This window comes from Ambystoma mexicanum, chromosome 3p (genome assembly GCF_040938575.1).
Source record: "Ambystoma mexicanum isolate Mex_15411 chromosome 3p, UKY_AmexF1_1, whole genome shotgun sequence".
Taxonomy (NCBI): domain Eukaryota; kingdom Metazoa; phylum Chordata; class Amphibia; order Caudata; family Ambystomatidae; genus Ambystoma; species Ambystoma mexicanum.
The window spans coordinates 170,178,188-170,196,700 of NC_090925.1; the positions used below are offsets into that span (position 1 = coordinate 170,178,188).

General features: G+C 48.7%; 1 protein-coding gene across 1 annotated transcript in view; it reads right to left on the reverse strand.

Annotated features, from left to right (window-relative positions):
* The window catches only part of M6PR (mannose-6-phosphate receptor, cation dependent), a 200,174-nt gene that overhangs the window by 117,102 nt on the left and 64,559 nt on the right, over positions 1 to 18,513 (reverse strand). The window lies entirely within an intron of this gene.

Here is an 18,513-nt window from a genome sequence, read left to right on the forward strand (position 1 = left end):
AGACCGATTAGCAATAACAGAGGAACCTTATTAGAGGGGATGGCGGGCGGGTGTATGGAGGAAAGGGGACTACGGTGAGTAACCTGGTAATACTCCTACGTCCCGTCCCCTTTCCTCCATACTTATGGGAGATTCCCAAGCACTCCTTACAGGAACTATGGGTGGATGGAAATACCCCTTACTGAAACAGGTTCTTCAGCACAGCCTGGCCGAACTGAGCGTCAGCTCTAGAGCTCATATCGAGGCAGTAATGCGTACAGAAAGCAGATGGGGAGGCCCAAGTAGTCGCTTTAGCGATGGACTCCCAGGAAACATACTTCTGAAAAGCAACCGCGGCTGCCTTGCCTCGCACCTGGTGTGCATGGATACCTTTAGGAGGTTTCAGCTTTTGGACGGTGAAAGATTCCGTGATACAGGTGGTAATCCATCTGGAAATAGCCTGCCCTGAGGCTTACCGAAGGTCACAAACAGTTGGGAAGAGCTCCGAAGCTCAGAAGTCCTGTCCAGGTAGAACCTAAGAGCTCTTCGGGCATCCAGGCAGTGTAGAACCCTTTCCGCCTCCGAGGCAGGGTTGGGAAAAAAAGACTGGAAGGGAAATCAACTGATTCAGATGGAATTCTGCCCCACGTTACCTTTCTGACAAATTCTCTAGACACTGCCCCATTAGACCCACCAGAACTCCTTACTTGCACCAACTAAAGATCCCTATAACCTAAAAACAGCAGGAGGCTCCAGTTTCCCAGTGCTCGCAGCACAATGTTGGAACACCCTCCCTCCTACAATTAGATCGGAAACTGCGTTCTGGCCATTCAGAGCCATGGTAAAATCATGGCTACTAGCCTAGACATCTAGTCTCTCACCGACACGTCCGGCCAGCCGCCGCTCTCTACCTGCAATGTAATTGTAATGCAACCAGTAATGTTTACTCTATCCACAGCCTATTCAGGACCAACCTGTAACCAGGTACTCACTCGCCACTGTAACTATTTTGTGCCTATTCTCTGTACATACCCTTCTCGGTATATTCTACTCTTGTATGTAAACACTCAGAGCCTGGACCAATGTATGCTCTGTCTGTGGTATTATGAATTCGGTCACTACCTTTGGTAGGAAAGCTGGGTTTGTCCGAAGGACTACCTTGTCCTTGTGAAAGACCAAGAAAGGGTGCTCCACCGACAATGCCCGGAGCTCACTCACTCTCCTCGCTGACGTAACGGCTACCAGAAAGGACACTTTCCAGGACACGTACTTGAGGTCAACCGTAGCCATCGGCTCAAAGGGTTTATGGCACAGCGCCATCAGGACTACATTTAGGTCCCAAGGCGGGTGCGAACTACGAACCGGAGGGTAGAGGAGTGTCAAGCCTGCAAAATACCTCTTAACCACTGGGTTACTCAGAGAATAAGAGCATTGGTCTATAGCAAGATAAGTGGAAACCGCTGAAAGGTAAGTTCTGCATGACAGAACGTAAACACCCGACACTGCTAGGGAGGACACGAAGGTCAGAAGCTTGTCAATCGTAGCCACCCTTGGATCGAACTGCTTTTCCAAACACCAACGACAGAACTTGAGCCATTTACTCCTGTATTGGGATCTGGTCGAGGGTTCCCTGGCTTCCTGGATAATACGCATGTTATCGTAGACAAGTTAAAAAGCTCTAAGACTTGAACTCAGGCACCATGTCGCCAAGCTGAGCGATTGTGGGGAGGGGTGCCACATCTGCTGTTCCCCTTGATGAAGAAGATCTGGGGTTACTGGTAACCTGATCAGCAGAAACACCGACAGGTGTTGAAGTTCTGAGAACCAAAAACTGGCCGGCCACCACGGGGCCATGAGCCGAAGGGAACAAGTCACAGAGTTCTTCAGCTTCCCAATTGCTCGATTAACTAGAGGCAGAGGCGGGAAGGCGTAAGCTCTCATGTTGTGCCATGGAATCTCGAGAGCATCCCCTAGAGAGGAGGCTCTCAGCCCCCCTCTGGAGGCATACCGAGGAAGCTTCTTGTTTACCACCGTAGCGAAGAGGTCCACCTCCGGTGTGCCCCAACGCAAGAAAATCCATGAGAGGATCTCCGCCTTCAACTCCCACTCGTAGCGGACCACTGTACGCCGACTGACGGCAACCGCTGTGAAATTCAGCTGGCCCGAGACGTGCACCGCAAGCAGCCAGACGCCATGAAGCATGGCCCACTCCTATATCTGGATGGACAGATCAACCAAAGGTGCCCACCCCGCAGGCAACAACAAATTGTGCGGAAGGGGATCCGAGCATTCCGGTCATAAACTGACCGATAAGGATGCTCACAAGGCCGAGAACCAGCCCTACACCTGAGGCTGATGGCGCAGCTGTAGGGGTAGCGTTCAAAATGGCCGCCGCGGTCGTGGCGGGAACAGGCGCCATTTTGTCATCACCTGAGGGGAACTGCGGCACATGAGGAAGTGAGGCAGGGATCTTAACTTTAGCCTTAACATAAGGAACCTCGGCAGAGCCGGTACTAGGAGGCCTGGAATGCTTCTGCGACATACCAACCAGCAAATTAGCCTTCTCAGGAAGGACCTTGGCGCTGCCGGTAAAAGAAGAATTTCCCTTCTTTGCCCCCTCAACAGATCTGGTGTTGCCGCAAGAGCAGGAACAGTGAGAAACAACCTTCACCGATAAGGCCTTGCCAGACCCTCAGAAATGGTGGTAGCTTTAGCCTCTGTACGAGGGAACTCGGACACAGGTCCGGTAACAGCCTTACTCGCGCGGGCCTCGAACATCTGTTCGGTCGCACCAAGCCCCACCAAGGCCTTGCGGCGCACCCCGGCATAAGAGCCAGTCGTCCAAATACGGATACTCATGGATACCCTGGAGACGAAAATAGGCCGCAATCACCGACGTCATCTTCGTGAAGACACGCGGCGCAGTGCTGAGGCCAAAAGGAAGCACTCGAAACTGGAAGTGCTCCTCTCCCAAAGAGAAGAGGAGATATCGCCTTTGTGGGTTCCAAATCAGGATATGCATGTAAGCGTCCTGAAGATCCACAACGCTGAGCCAATCGCCCATCTGCAAGGAGGAGCGTATTTGGCTGGGCGTGATCATCTTGAATTTCTCTTGGGGTAGGAAAAGATTGAACTGGGAAAGGTCTAGGATGGTGTGCAGGCCAGTCTGGTTGGGTTTGGGCACCGTAAACAGCCGGGAGTAGGGGTAGAAGCCCTGCCCTCGCTCCCCAAGGGGAACGGGTTCCACAGCTCTGAGGTGCAGAGGTTTCTGAACCTCGGCCTTGAGGGAGGGTGAGCCCGACAGCCGAAAAGGAGGGTTGAGGGTAGGGTAGGGGGTAAAGGTAAGCGTTAGCCCGCTCGAGTGACTGACAAGACCCATCTGTCTTCTGTGATGGCCTGCCACCCCTCCCAATGAGACGCAATGTGTCCTCCCACCGGGGTCTCGTGCTAGCGCGGAAACCCTCATTTGGCAGGCTTATCGGTGGCGGTGCCAACTCAACCTGATGAGGAGGCTGAGGAGCGGGAGAGAAACCGCATACACTGTTGTCTACGGCGGTTATTCCCCGCAGGAGTATCCACCCTGCGAGATTTGCGGTCGAGGAAGCCCCTAAAACGAGAGGAAGGTCAACCTTGCGACAACGGCCTTTGAGACTTGAAGGGAGCTTTAACAAGAACAGACAATGATTTAGCCGTCTGAGTGCTATCTTTGGTTTTGGTGAGCTCTACATCAGTAGAAGAGTGAAAAAGCTCCTTACCATCAAATGGAAGGTCCAGAACCTTGTCTTGCACCTCCTTCGAGAACTTAGTGGCATGCCGGCCGCCCGCATCTAAGGGCCGCTCTTCGAAGGGCCTGTTTGCGTCCTGCACTTCGATCACCACCTCGGCCAGGGCAGGAGCCCTTCCGCCTCGGGGCACAATCCCGAAGTGTCAGACTACCGGCTGATGCTAATGAGCACCAGCAGATGAAGTAAGCCAGCCCAGCTTCATCTAGATCACCTATGCGTCGTGCTACATCGTTTCCACAGCAGGGATATGCCCATTTGCAACTATCCCAATAGCCATCTGAAGATGGCCGCCGTGAGCACTAATGCGCTCCTCTGATCCTGCCTCCCCTCCCAGTCCAGCTGATTGGCTGTGCGCCAATACTTCCGTGTTCGCACCTGACCGGAGGTGGAAGCCAGCCGCCCGCATCTAAGGGCCGCTCTTCGAAGGGCCTGTCTGTCGTGACTGAGGCTACACTCCCTGCCCCTCTCACGCCTGTAAGTACTATAGCTCTTGCTCACTGCTCTGCTAACATTGGAAGAGTAAGTTTATCTCCTACTGGTTCACTGACTTAACGCGAACCTTCATTGCCCAAGCCACTACATGCCGCACAAACCGAATGCAACCGAACTGAATGCGATACTATCACTATCAATCCACAGGGTCCTATGAGCCTGTGCTAAATGCTATACTGACGCCCACGCATTTGCTAATGCACTGTTGTTGCACCCTCCATGTTCTGTTATAATGCTACTAAGCATCAACTGATTCTATTACTATAGCTGTACCACAGTGTATAGCCCTGTATAGCCACATATGCCTGTACCAACTCTACCTTGTATAAACATAGCTCCATGCCTAATCAAGTATCCCCCATTATATGCAGTCCAGTCATGGTTGGAACTGTCACATATAAGTGTCATGCTCTTTTTCACCACTTACCAAGCCCCGCCCACCTGGTGCCTTCCTTCACCATTACCGTCTTGTGGCCAATGCTGGATTTGACTTTTATGGACTTCATTCATTCACGGTGCGTCACTCTTTCTCAACTCTCATGCTGGACTTCCTTTGCATCTTGTACTCATGGTGGCCCTGAATCATGCTATTCCCATCTTCATCTTGTATCCTGGCTTGCAACATTATGTGTTACTACTGACTTCTGTTACTACTGATTTCTGAAATTGTATTCGCTCTCCACTCTTGCTTCTCCACTCTTTTTGACTGCTTACTCTCTGTTCTCTCCTCCTTTCCCTTCTCCCTTTTCCTATCTCCTGCCCTTACTTTCTTCTATGCACTTACTCTATCAGAATTGTCCCTGGACCTAATATGATAGCAACCTCGTCTGTTTCCTCCACCCTCCCATAACTGTTTTTTTCCTCCCCACCTCCCCTCCAGCACTATCTGAAATGTCGTCAGGCCTAGTATGATAGTCCCTTGTTTTGTTCCTCCCCTCCCTTTCTGCACCCCTCTCCCTCACCTTTTGTTTTTCTCCTGCTCTACCAGAAATGTCGTCAAGCCTAGTACGGTAGTCACCTTTCTGTTTCCATTTCCTTCCCACTCTCCCCTCCCTTCCTTATCTATGTCTTAGCTCTTGCACTATCTGAAATGTCGTCAGGCCGAGTACGATAGTTAATTTCACATCCTTACTGTTAATGGCCTGTAAGAATGTGGTTGTATGTTCCCTTGTTTCCTCCCTTGCCTTGAAGCGCTTTGAAACACATTGTGTATAGGCGCTATATAAATAAACAAATCATATCATATCATGATGTATGTATTCTAATCTTGCTAGCTAAAATCGAACCTGCCTATTGTTGATTCTGCATTACCCTAGCTAAAATCGAACCTGCCTATTGTTGATTTTGCACTGCCCGTCTTAAACTGAACCTGCTCATAGCTACGAAGCACATTCCAATTGGTGCCCATCCACCATGCTCCTTAGTGCGCTCCTCCTTATACTGTACCTCATCCTGCCTCCTGAAGCAACAATCTTCACTCAGCCCCGCTTACATCTGTTTCGGCCATCCCACCCACAGCTATCAGACGTCATATCTTTTCTTAGTTCTGTCCCACAGACCCTACGCTTGGCAACCTCCACAATGGACCCTACGACACTTACCCCAGGCCTTCAACACCTCAATACCAACATTAACCCATACCTCAATGACCCAGGCCTCTGGCTGCAACACTTTGTCAGCAAACCTACTCCGAATCAACCATGCTCCCCACTTCTTAGAAAGAAAAGATTAGGTACCAGATTCCGCATACGTCCCACCCGTAGTAACCTCCCTAAGCAAGCACGACATTCATTTCCATGCTCACCTTCTGCACCTAACAATAGCAAACCCCCCTCTACAGAGGCGAAATTGCCTGTTATCAAGGGCGCCCTTATCAACGCCAGATCCCTCCCAGCGCACGCTCTAGACATAGCAGACCTTATAACATCAGATCTTGACTTCATTGCCATTATAAAATTGGTTACATGCCGCATCCGGCCCATCCTTTGCCATACCACCCGGCTTCAGCATAATGAGATGTGACCGCACCTCTCCCTCCCATTCTACAGGTGGTGGCTTAGCCATCATCCACAAAACCACTCTGGATTTAAGAGTTATACCAATACCAAACTTGAGTCCGCTGAATTACCATCAGTCAAACTCGCACTAACACCTAACTAAACAACAGCCACCCTTCACCTAATCTACAGGCCCCCAGGCCCTGCACCCTCCTTTGTAGGCGAAATATCCACCCTCCTCCTCGACAATGTTAAAACCAACTCACAAATTATCATCCTTGGAGACCTCAACTTGGGACTTAGCGAACCTAACGATCACCATTGCACTTGATCTGTAAAACGCCCTCTCCAACTCTAGCTTCACTTTGCACATCCAAGAGCCCACGCACTCTAAAGGCAGGACCCTCGATTGGCTTGCGAGCTCCAACTGTAACATCAATGTCTTGGCCATTACCCCTTGCCTTTGGTCAGACCACCACATTATCTCCTTTAACATTGAAGCCGTCCCCCGTCCCCGACCGTGATAGCACCTGCTCTCCGGACCAGAAACAAAAAGGACATAACTAAGGAGAAACTTCTCCCTCTGCTACTCCCTACACTCAAAGCAGCCACTGACTCCTGTAATGACCCCACTACCCTAGCTGACAGAGGAAGGCCAAACCACGGGCACACCTGAACTCCTGGTTCACCCCACAGCCAAGAGTACTTTGCAAAACCAAACGCTGTGCTGAAAACCGGTGGAAAAGCCACCCTTCTGACGCGCACAAAGACGGCTTCTTCCTGGCATCGCTCACCTACAAAGCAGCAATAATAGAGGCTAAAAAAGCATCCCTTAATAATCGCATCTTGCATGCTGACTCCAACTCAAAGGAACTATTTAAGATCCTAAAAGAGCTTGAAACCCCCGTCACCCCTCCTGACACCTGCATTAAAGACAGCAAATGGTGTGCCAATATTCAGGCAGTGTTACTGAACAAAATTTCCATGCTTCAATCTAAAATCACAGCAAAACAAGACAGTCTGAAATTGGACAATCGCCCCTCTACACCAGCAGATGCCCTCCCCCTGACCTACCAAATTGCAAACGATTTGCCTTCTCACCGCTCACCACAGCGGAAGTAGAAAACATTATCCTGAGGATCAAAGCGTCCAACTGCCAGGGTGATCCTTGCCCTGCTCCAATCATTAAGGAATCTGCCCACGATTTGGCCCCATTTATCACATCCTTTATTAACGCCTCCTTTAAAACAGTTGTCGTCCCTGACAACCTTAAGGATGCATGGGTGATCCCCTTGCTCAAAAAACCGTCCCTCGACCCTAACATACCTACCAATTACCGACCAATCACTACTGTCCCGTTCCTGTTAAAAATTTTAGACCGTGCAGCATACCTGCAAATTCAAGAGCACTTGGAAGCCAAGAATCTTCTAGGCCTCAGACAATCTGGTTTCCCCCCTAGGCACGGAACAGAGACAGCGCTACTTGACTTAAAAACCCAAATTGAAGTCCTGAAGGACAACAGCAAACTTGCCTTGTTACTTCTACTTGACCTCTCTGCGGCTTTCGATCTGGTCAACCACCAAATCTTATGCAAGCATCTTCATCTGGCCGCCCACTTCTCACCATCGGCCACGGCATAGATCAAATCATTTTTGAGCAATAGATCTATGCGTGTCTTTTCTCAATCCGCAGCTGCAGACCCTTCCCCTATCTATTGCGGCGTCCCCCAGGGCTCTTGTGTGTCGCCAACGCTATACAATGTTTTTACAAAACCGCTCTTCGATGTACTTGACTATCTGGGTGTCACCTATACGAACTACGCCGACGACACCCAGATACTCATTCCCATCACTGGAGACTACTTAGCTGACATCAAGGCCCTGAACGATGTCTACCTGGTCATCCAAGCCTGGATGGCACAACACCAGTTATGCCTCAAGATGACAAGACTAAGCTCCTCATCTTGGGCACTACGCAATGTCTTAGTAAACTTGAGCCGTCCTACCAATCGTTTATCATCGATGGTAACACTATCCAAGTTTCAAAAGACAGTCAAAACTCTAGGCGTTTACCTCAACGCCACCTTATCACTATCCTGTCAAACAAATACAGTCAGATCGTCATCAGCATACACCTGCAAACTTATTGCTGCTTGCAGGCCATTTCTGACCACTTCTAACACGGTCACACTGGCCAGAACTCTCATCATGGCCAAAATTGACTATTCTCTTGGAACCAGCCAAGAGAATTTGAACAAACTGCAAATCACCCAGAATAACACCATTCTGATCGGCCTTAAACATCCCGCGAAACCACCACATCTCGGAATCTAGATCTAATCTACACTGGCTACCTGTCAAACAGAATTTCACTGAAAGTCCGAGGCCTTACCCACAAATGCCTAGCCAAGCAAGCCCCACCGTATCTCTGCAGCCGGCTTTCCTGCCACACGTCTACCCGCCCGCAAAGAACCGCCCAGACCCACTGTCTAACCATCCCTAGGTTCAAACTACAAAAAGCGGGTGGATCTAGCTTCCCCGTCCTAGCCTCCAAGCTATGGAATACCCGCCCCTTCACCATCAGATCTGAAGAATGTTTTAGTGCCTTCTAATCCAAAACTAAATCCTGGCTCTTCAACCAGCCTTGATTCTGGACCTCCTATGCTTCGGGGCGCCTCCCCTAGGAAAACGCCCCCACTCTTTACGCTGTAAATATGTATATTGCTGTATGTATACCTTGAATACTTTGCACTGTTTAAAAGTTGAACTTAACTTATGTATGTTTATGTAAGCATGTGCAAAGTTGCGCCCTGATGCCTCCGGGCCTGAAGGTGCGCGTTACAAATAAAACAAATACAAATGCAGCCACGCTTGCCGCGAGGTATCAACCCCAAGCATCAGACCCCGAGCCAAGGTGTCCATGTGATGAGCTGCAGCGTCCAGGAGATCCTGGACCAACACCCTGGCATCGGAAAGGCCTCCTCCAACTTCTCGACCAGAATGTGCTCCTCAAACTCCGACAGACCTCTCCACATCCGCATGTTAGCTCCCACCAAAATCAATTCTGCATTGGCCTGCCTGAGCTGTAATGCCAAATTGGCAAAGAATTACCTCCCTAGGGAGTCCAGGAGCTTGTCCTCCTTTCCCAAGACCTGAGTAGCCGTCGCGGAGAAGGATGCTGCAGGCCTGGATTGCAACGTAGCCGCAGCCACCACTGAGGAGGGAGGCGGACAAGACGACAAGGCCACTTCTTCCGCAGAATGCAGCCTGTACCTCACGTCAATCTTTTTAATCGACAAAAAGTCCCGAGTGTGGCTTTTCCCAAATTCGGACCTCGGCCAGAACGTCCTTCTGCAAGAACAGGCCGGTACGCTCCAAAGGAGACAAGGTGAATGCCCCAGAAAGCACGCCCTCCTGCGGAGCAGGTGCCTTAGGCACCGGAACATCTAAGAAACGCATGTCCAGCACCCGGTCATGGAAAGTTCTGATAGAGCGGGGAAGGTCCTCGTTGTCCTGATCGCCTTGAGGGTCATCTGACAGGTCAGGATCCTACTGAGCCATGTCAGGCACTGCCTTGTCCACTGGTGACAATGGTGGCACAGGCGGAAGCGCAGGCGGAAGCGCAGGGGGAGGCACCACGGGCAAGGGAGGTGCCGGCGGGACCACCGGCGGAACCAGAGGCGCGGGTGGACATATCTCCTTGAAAAGCCCTTTGAAATATTCCCTCATGGGGTCGGTGCGCATAAGCGCTTGAAATTTACCGAAAAAAGCATCCTCAGAAGATTGTTTCGGAACCTGGGGAGGACTCTCATGAGGTGGACAAATCCAGGGACGTAACGGAGAAGGGTGCCACACCAGCCCCTCCACCGACAAATCCACATAAATCAAAGGAGCCGCCCCCGCGGGCAACGAAACATTGTGCGTGAGAGGCACCCGGGCGTTCCAATCATAAACCGGCCGGTAAGGATGCGCACAAGGGACCTTAGGTTCACCCGAAGGACCAAACCCTACACCAGGGGCCGATGGCATAGTTGTAGGGGTAGTACCTAAAATGGCCACCATGGCGGGAACGGCCGCCATTTTATCCTCATCTGAGGGGAACGGCGGCACGTGAGGAAGTGAGGCAGGGGTCCCAGTCAATGGGTCAGGGTCTTAATTTTAGCCTTAACGTAAGGAACCTCGGCAGAGCCGGTACTATGAGGCCTGGAATGTTTCTGCGACATACCAACCGCCAACTGAGCCTTCGAAGGAAGGGCCTCTGCACTGCTGGTAAAAGAAGAAACTTTCTTCTTTGCCCCCTCAACAGATCTGGTGTCACCACAAGAGCGGGAAAGGTGCGCTTTCACCGACAGGACCTTGCCCGGCCCCTCAGAACTGTTGGTATCCTTAGCCTCTGTACGAGGAACCTCAGACCTAGGCCCGGTAGAAGCCTTATCGGTACGGGCCTCGAACATCCGTTCAGGAACCTCAAGCCCAGCAAAGACCTCGAGGCGCACCCCAGTTTTGTCTTTGAGGGAAGCCGAAAGAGCAGCCTCAGAGCAAGCTCCGGTACCCACGACTCAGTAGAACTGGGTCTACAAACAGCCCCCACAGGAGGGGCCTCGGAGTGTACTCTGGTGGACACAGGCCCCTTACGGAGACCCTCAGAGAAAACTCTGGTAGAATTATTATGCCCGACAGGCACCTCAGGGCGAACCCCGGTAACAGAGCGATCAACGCCCCTCCCGGCTCGAGAGGAACCCGGAAAGGTATCCCCCGGCCGGGGTGCTCTGAAAAGTAAAGCACTTACCGGGCGTTTTTTCTTCTCGTCGATGAACGCCTGAAAATGCGAAGGAGGAGTCCGTCCGAACACCTCCTCCCACCGCTCCAACCGATGTTGAAGTGCCCGGACCGAAAAGGGAGTCACAGTAAAAACCGAGTCCCAACGGTGTTCCGGACCCAAACACTCTAAACAAAGAGGATGGGGATCCGCCCTCGCGAAGCGACGGTGAGACAATGAACAGTCTGGACAATCTAGTTTAAAAAGACAGACAGACTAGTAAACGAACGCTAGCGAGAGCCAGATAGGGAAAAAGGGAAGAAAGTCTTCCGAGGATGCAAGTGCATCCGGCCCCGATCGTGCGGAGAAAAGGACTAATGGGCGATGCGCGGGGCGGAGCCAAGGTGGGCGGGGTTACGGCCGCGTGCCAGGCCCCACGCAGGAAAGAGGAGGGACACATTTTTGAAAAAAATGTGGATGTTTTTACAAAGTGCTCCGGTCCCATCCCACAGGACGGAGAGATGTCCCATAAGTATGGAGGAAAGGGGACGGGACATAGGAGTATGTAATATTACAGCTAACAATTTTGCAAATCAAAGGTATCCAAAAGCAGTTATTGAAAGAGCTTACTCCAAAGCCCGTAATTTAGACCAAACTGCCCTATTATTGACTAACCGAACATCTGAAGAAGAAACAAAAACAGATGAAGGCCAATTCTCACATACGGTACCCAAGCGAGTACAATAAGAAAAATACTACACAAACATTGGCATGTCCTAAAATCAGATGAAGCTCGACAACCGTACCTTGAGGAACAAGTAAACATAACCTTCAGAATATCAACTTCCATCAAAGACCTATTCGTTCGTAGTTTTTTACCCCCGAAAATGGATAAATCTGGCATCTATTCTTGGCTAGGCAGGCTTCCACAAGTGTACAAAGTGTAAAGCAAGCCAACATGCTTTAAATAAGAATAATTTTGTGCCCCCAATATTAGGTCATACTGTACAAGTGAAATCCATGATCACATGTAACACAGAATTTGTTGTATACGTATTATGTTGTTTATGTGACCTGTGGTACGTGGGAAGTACCATAGGTAAATTGAAATTACGAATTCTACAACATATGCGAGCTATAAAAAATGTTGATGCTTCCTATCCTATGGCAGTTCATTTTAGAGATGTTCACCAAAGTAAGCTGGAATGTTTCAGGTTTTTCAGAATATATCATGTGACAGAGAATCCACAAGGGGGTAAGCAAGAATTAGAGCTTCGTCAGATGGAAACAAGGTTTATTTTAGATCTGGCGACCAAAAAACCCAAAGGACAGAACTTAGATGAAGAGTTATATACTTTTCTTGGAACATGAAACTGCTTTTATTCTGTATATTCTAGAAATATTTTTTAACTTAAAATTAATGTCTTGAAAACTAGGCTTCAAGGAAGAAGGAATAGACTCAAAAATAACATCTTAACTAAAGTCTTTTTTTACTTGTTAAATATTTTATATGTGGATTTTATCACCAAAGAATACATTTTTCATGCAGAATCTATAACGGAAATGTTGAGAATCAATTACTTGCAAATCCCCCCCCCCCTTTGATAGTGAGTTTTTGGTCAAACTGTGACAAGATCAAAATCTATGGCAGCTATACATTTTGTTTGCACAATGCACTATGCACTTTAGCTTCTCTATACACTGATTTGACATGGTTTTGATTTATAACCATTACCTCATTCTATAGTTGTGCGTAGTAGCTTTCCAAACAGAAATAATTTGCACATATATTTTGTGCAATTAAAAGTAAAGAGATGCAATCCAGACGTCTTGCAACTGAAATGATTATACATGTATGATAGCATTTTGTAGTCAATTCTCTTCGGCAATTGAATTTTATTTAGAATTAATTTGCACAAGCACTATGCACTTTATACATTGCCTGAACATGATTGGCACATAACCCGAAAGTTTAATAATTAACCAATGCTCACGTGTAAGGAGCTACGGAATAATCATATTCTAAATAGATCAGAGGTAGTTGAAACACTTCCAACATAAAAAGAAATCTGAAAACGACATGTAGAATCCTGCGCCCATGCTTTCGCCTTCAAGAGCTCCATGGATAAGTTTGGGCCAGTAGTGAACGTAGTATCACAGGAAGAAACTACTATTTTAACTGCACGATTTAAAGAAATAAACATGCATCTTTTAATGTGCAAGAAATACTAGGAGAAAACAAATAAATTTGACAAAAATATTTACATTTTTCAGTTAAAACAATTTTACTTGCTTATATAAAATACTCTCATTGGTACTTACATTTTTACTCCCTAAAAATCATTTTACTCTCAACTAAAAAAAATACTCCCACTTCCAAATCTCATCTGGAGCACTGGGTGCATGCAGATCTCTGGGGGGTTTACCCGGCTTTTGGATAACTACAATGCACACTTTCCTCAGGTCTTCGGGTAGTATGCCATCCTACCTACTCCGCTCAAACAATCAATGAAAAGGTCCCACCACCGTCTTTTCCACATATCAAATCGGGAAACTATTCGGAACCCGGGACCTCCCTGATTGAAGTTGGGAGATGGCTGTTATATTTCTTCCTTCGGCAGATCTGCCTTAGGGCAGCTTGCTGCTGCGTTATCAGCTGTGGGAGGGTCACCATGCCGTCCAAATCCAGCCGATCCTTACCCGAGTGCCCAGGTGGGGTGTCGTACAGAGATTCATAGTGTGCATAGAATGCCTGGCTATATCCACATCAGCAATCCGAGTGCCCCCCCTGCATCCCGCACTATCTGCACATGGCTTTGCCCCCATTCCTTTTACCCAGCCATCCGAGCATCCGTCCTGCCTAGTCCCGGGCCTCGCACATATGGCTTGGTCTTAAAATTGTGTGCTTGTTTAGTCGTATCTAAAGCTATGTTCCAGAGAGTTTCCTGGGCTGTTTGTAACGACAGCGGCGAGGCCGGAGTCCCCGATTTAGTGACGTCAACCTCTGCAGTTTCCACTGCTTTCTCCGCCTCCCTTACTTCAGCTGTATGTAATTTCTGACTTGCCGACACTAGTGAGATCGCCTCCCCTCTAATAACAGTTTTAAATCCCTGCCAGACTGTGACTGGGCTATCTACAGAGCCCTCAATGGAGAAAAATGCCTCTGAAAATTCCGGAAGACCCAGGTAGTAAGAATTCAATCTCCATGTGGGGGGTGACAGCACCCGCCCGCTCTTGAGCTCAATGAGCAGAGGCGAATGGTGCGAGATCCCACTGGCAAGGAATCTGGTTGTGATAAGTCAGTGACCATCGCTCTGCGGGATAAAAAAAAAAGGAATCTAACCTGGACATGGAGGTGTGCACCCTGGACAGAAATGCAAAGCCCCCCTCTTCCCTGTATGCAGGCACCTCCAGGTGTCTAGCCCACCCATCACCAAGGCAAAAGTACATAGTCTGGGGGGTATTCCGGGGTTCCTGCTGCCTAGTCGGGATCTGTCCAATCCAGTGACATTGTTATAATCCCCACCCAAAACCCACATGTCTGCCTTGGGACAACACAAGCTTTTGGAGGTCTTTGAGCAGCTCCTGCGTAAGTGGGGGAGGTGCGTAAACTGTCACAATACCCTAGGTGGTCCCCCACAACTTGCACCTGCTCAAAACAAACCTCTGTGTGGGGTCCGTCCAGCTCAATGAGCAAGAATTGTACCCCTTTATGAATTAAAATAAAAATTCACCTTGCTCCCCTAACGAATCCTCCATGGAAGATAGTCCTGTAATCCGATCTCGTAAAGAACTGACACTACCCTGCTAGGTGAGTACCTATGAAGGAACTGAAGGATAAGCCTGCATTTTATACTCGCACACAGGCCATTAACATTCCACATTAGTAACCTGATCCCTTTGTCATGTGGCATTCTTCCTGAAAGACCATAGCCGAGGCCTCTTGTTCGGAGGTCTCCCATACCCTCTTTAACCTGGACCGAAACATGCCCCAACCCAGCAACTGTCCCCTTCGTCCCTGCCAAGCAACATGAACCAACAGCCATCGAAAAACTTCCCCCAAATCCCCCACCACGCACTTCACCCCCAACTGAAGTACCAGTCGCCCATAGGCCATGCAAACCTTGCACGGTCTAACCAAACCAACCATCTGTGGAGCACCTGCTGATATGCATCGTGTTGTGCTTAGGTAGCCTGTGCATCGTATTATTCTTAGTCCTAGCCTGTGCACTATGCTACACTTATCCAGCCCCTACATTATACTATGTTGATTTGCATTATACTATGTTAACTTGCCTGTACATTGTATAATGCTCAACTAGCCTGGGCTTTGTGCTACAACACGAGGACACCAGGTCCTCACTCTTAGCACTCTGTACCTTGCCTGCCTCTAGGTCACCAGGACCTACTATCTAGCCCAACAACTGCTGAGCTGTTACATCCTAGGACCTGCACCTAGACTGTGAACTTGTTATGCACCAAGGTCCGTAGGAACCACATCAGCCTTTGGCCTTCTGCAGTGTCGCCCAACCTAGAACCCCACCCCACGCTTACCAGGGTGTTGATAAGGCCCACACAGCAGTGCATTCTCAGCTGTAACCGTCAAGACACTTCACCTTGCCCTCATGGCAGCCCTCCACAGAGTCACTCTCACCATGACCTCAAATCCATCTCACCCTACCAACTTCCTCCCGCCACTCCAGGCTGAAAAAACGACACACCTGTAGTCGACACTTATTCCAGGGATACCCCTACCAACCTACTCAGTCCCACAGAATTGTTTCAACGCTTCACCACACCCCCTACACCGTTAATACCATGCCCTGTGAATGTCAGAAGCAAGAGACTAGGCTCTCGATTCATCAATCATACAACGCTCACAAGATGGCCTCCTCAACCCCCCTACTTCCAAATCTAAAAAGTGTTTGCCTACCATTAATTCAGTAGTATCTACAGAGATACTTAACCTACCAATTCCCGCTGGCCCTACCAGGGAACCATCACCTATTGCTTCCACAAGCCTGGGTGGTCCAATTCCTGTAGTAACGCTGCCTACCATTAAAGGTGCACTGATCAATGCACAGTCCTTAGTTTTCCATGCACCCAATATTGCAGACATCTCTGAAAATGGCCTGGATTTTCTTGCCATCACCGAAACCTGGTTCCACCAGGTGGCAGGCCCTGCACTTTCTCTAGCCCTCGCAGAGGGTTATACTATTATCAGAGCTGACAAACTCAGGAAGAGGAGGTCGACTTGCCCTTATAGCAAAAACCATCTTTGCCTCAGAGATACCACCCTCACCAACCTACCATCTGCTGAACTCTAATCAGATAAATTCCCCCTAACAGCCACCCAAACCATCCTCCTGCACCTCATCTACCGGCCACCAGGTCCCATCTCCTCGCGCGAGGAAGACTTACAGGCCTTCCAACAGCCAATATGAAACTAGGCTCTCAAATCATACTACTTGGAGATCTTAACCTTGGGTTCCAGGACCCTAATGATACCAACGTCCTAGCTCTTGAAAACTCCATCTCTCAGCTTTAAACACTGAATCACGGAGCCCCACACAGGTCAAGGGTCGAACCCTAGATTGACTGTCGGACCTCAATTGCTCTATTAAAATACTTCAGAATGAACCCACTGCTGGACAGACCACCACTACATATCCTTTGCCATCTAGCGGACCACACCCGGACTCCCAATCTCCCTCCCCCCGCACCCCCCCCAAATCTCTCTCCAGGAACAGAACACTGCCCAATATACGTCCTCTTATCAATAACATCTTGGACGATAAGAACCTAGATCCCACTAAGCTAGTTGACCTTTACAACAATACCTTAGAGTCAGCCTTGAACAATATCATACTACTCAAACTAAAAAAGTTCCAGCCAACTTCCCACCTCAACAACTGGTTCACATCAGAGCTAAAATCTTGAGGAATGAAAAAGAGTGGCGGAATCTACCTGGCGTAAATCACCCACTATTCACAATAAAGCACTGTTCACCACAGCAGCTGTCTCCTACAAAACTGCCATTCTCACCACCAAAAAAAGAAACCTACAATAATAGAATCCTGAATCCTCAACGCTAAATCAAGGACTAAGGAGCTCTTCAGCATCCTAAGACAACTGGAATCCCCAGCCCCAGTCAGAGGACTGCACAAAGGATGCGGCCTGGTGTGCCAAAATACAACAAGCCCCAGCTGACAAAATAGCATCACTCCAAACTAAAATAGAAACCAAAAAGAACGGCCTCTCGAGCAGCACATCCTTTAAGCAATCACCCAAGCAACAAGCCCTTCAGTACCCGCCATTTGCATTCTCCACAGTCACTCCCTAAGAAGTTGAAGGCATCATCAGAGGCCTAAAACCCTCAATATGTCAAGGAGATATCTTCCCAGCTCCCATCATCAAGGAAGGCCCCTTCATCGCCACAGTGATAAACTCTGCATTTAATGTCTTGTCCCTAACAACCTCAAGGAGGCCTGGGTCATGCCACGCTTAAATAAAAAAAAAAAGAATCTAGACCCCCAACATACCAACAAACTAGGCCAATCACAACCGTCCCCTTCCTTCTAAAAATTTGGGACAGAGTTACATACCTGCAAATCCAGAAACATTTGGAGGACAATAACTTACTTGGCCTCCGACAATCCGGATTTCGGCCTGGACATGGCACTGAGACAGCCCTCCTGGACCTGAAAATACAAATGGATGAGGCAAAAGGCAAACTGGCATCCTTCTCTTGTTGGACCTCTCAGCTGCATTTGACCTGGTCGATCACCAGATCTTCACTGAACATTTGACCACAGCAGTGGCCTTCTCTATCAACGCCTCCCATTGGATTAAATCCTTATCCAATCGTACCACCAGAGTCTTTTCACCCTCAGCTTCAGCAGACCCGATCCCCATCCACGGTGGGGTGCCCCAAGGATCATGCGTCTCACCAACGCTATACAACATATTCACAAAGCTCCTCTTCAACCGTCTTGATAACATGGGGGGTCATCTACACGAATTACACAGATGACACGCTGTCAGGATGCTACGAAGATGACTAAGTTAATTAATGATATTCACTTGGAAATTCAGGCATGGGTGGCTGCCCACAGCCTCTGCCTCAATGACGAAAAAACGGAGCTCATGATTGTCAGCACGCAGGCTCGACTAAACAAGCTTGACCCGCGGTATATGTCCTTCAATATTGACAGGAACCCGATTAAAGTTGCGAAGGAAATAAAAAACACTAGGAGTTTATCTTGACTCTACCTTATCCTTAAAGAAACAAGTTAGCTCCATTGCATCATCAACAGCCTACACCAACAAGCTGATAAATGCCTATAAATCATATTTGTCCCCCACTAGTTGCATGAGGTTAGCTAAAGCTTTAGCGCTTTCTAAGATAGACTATTGCAACATGCTATTCCTAAAATGCTCTGAACAAAATATCAACAGACTTCAGGTCCTACAAAACAACTCCTTAGGATCAGCACTAAACA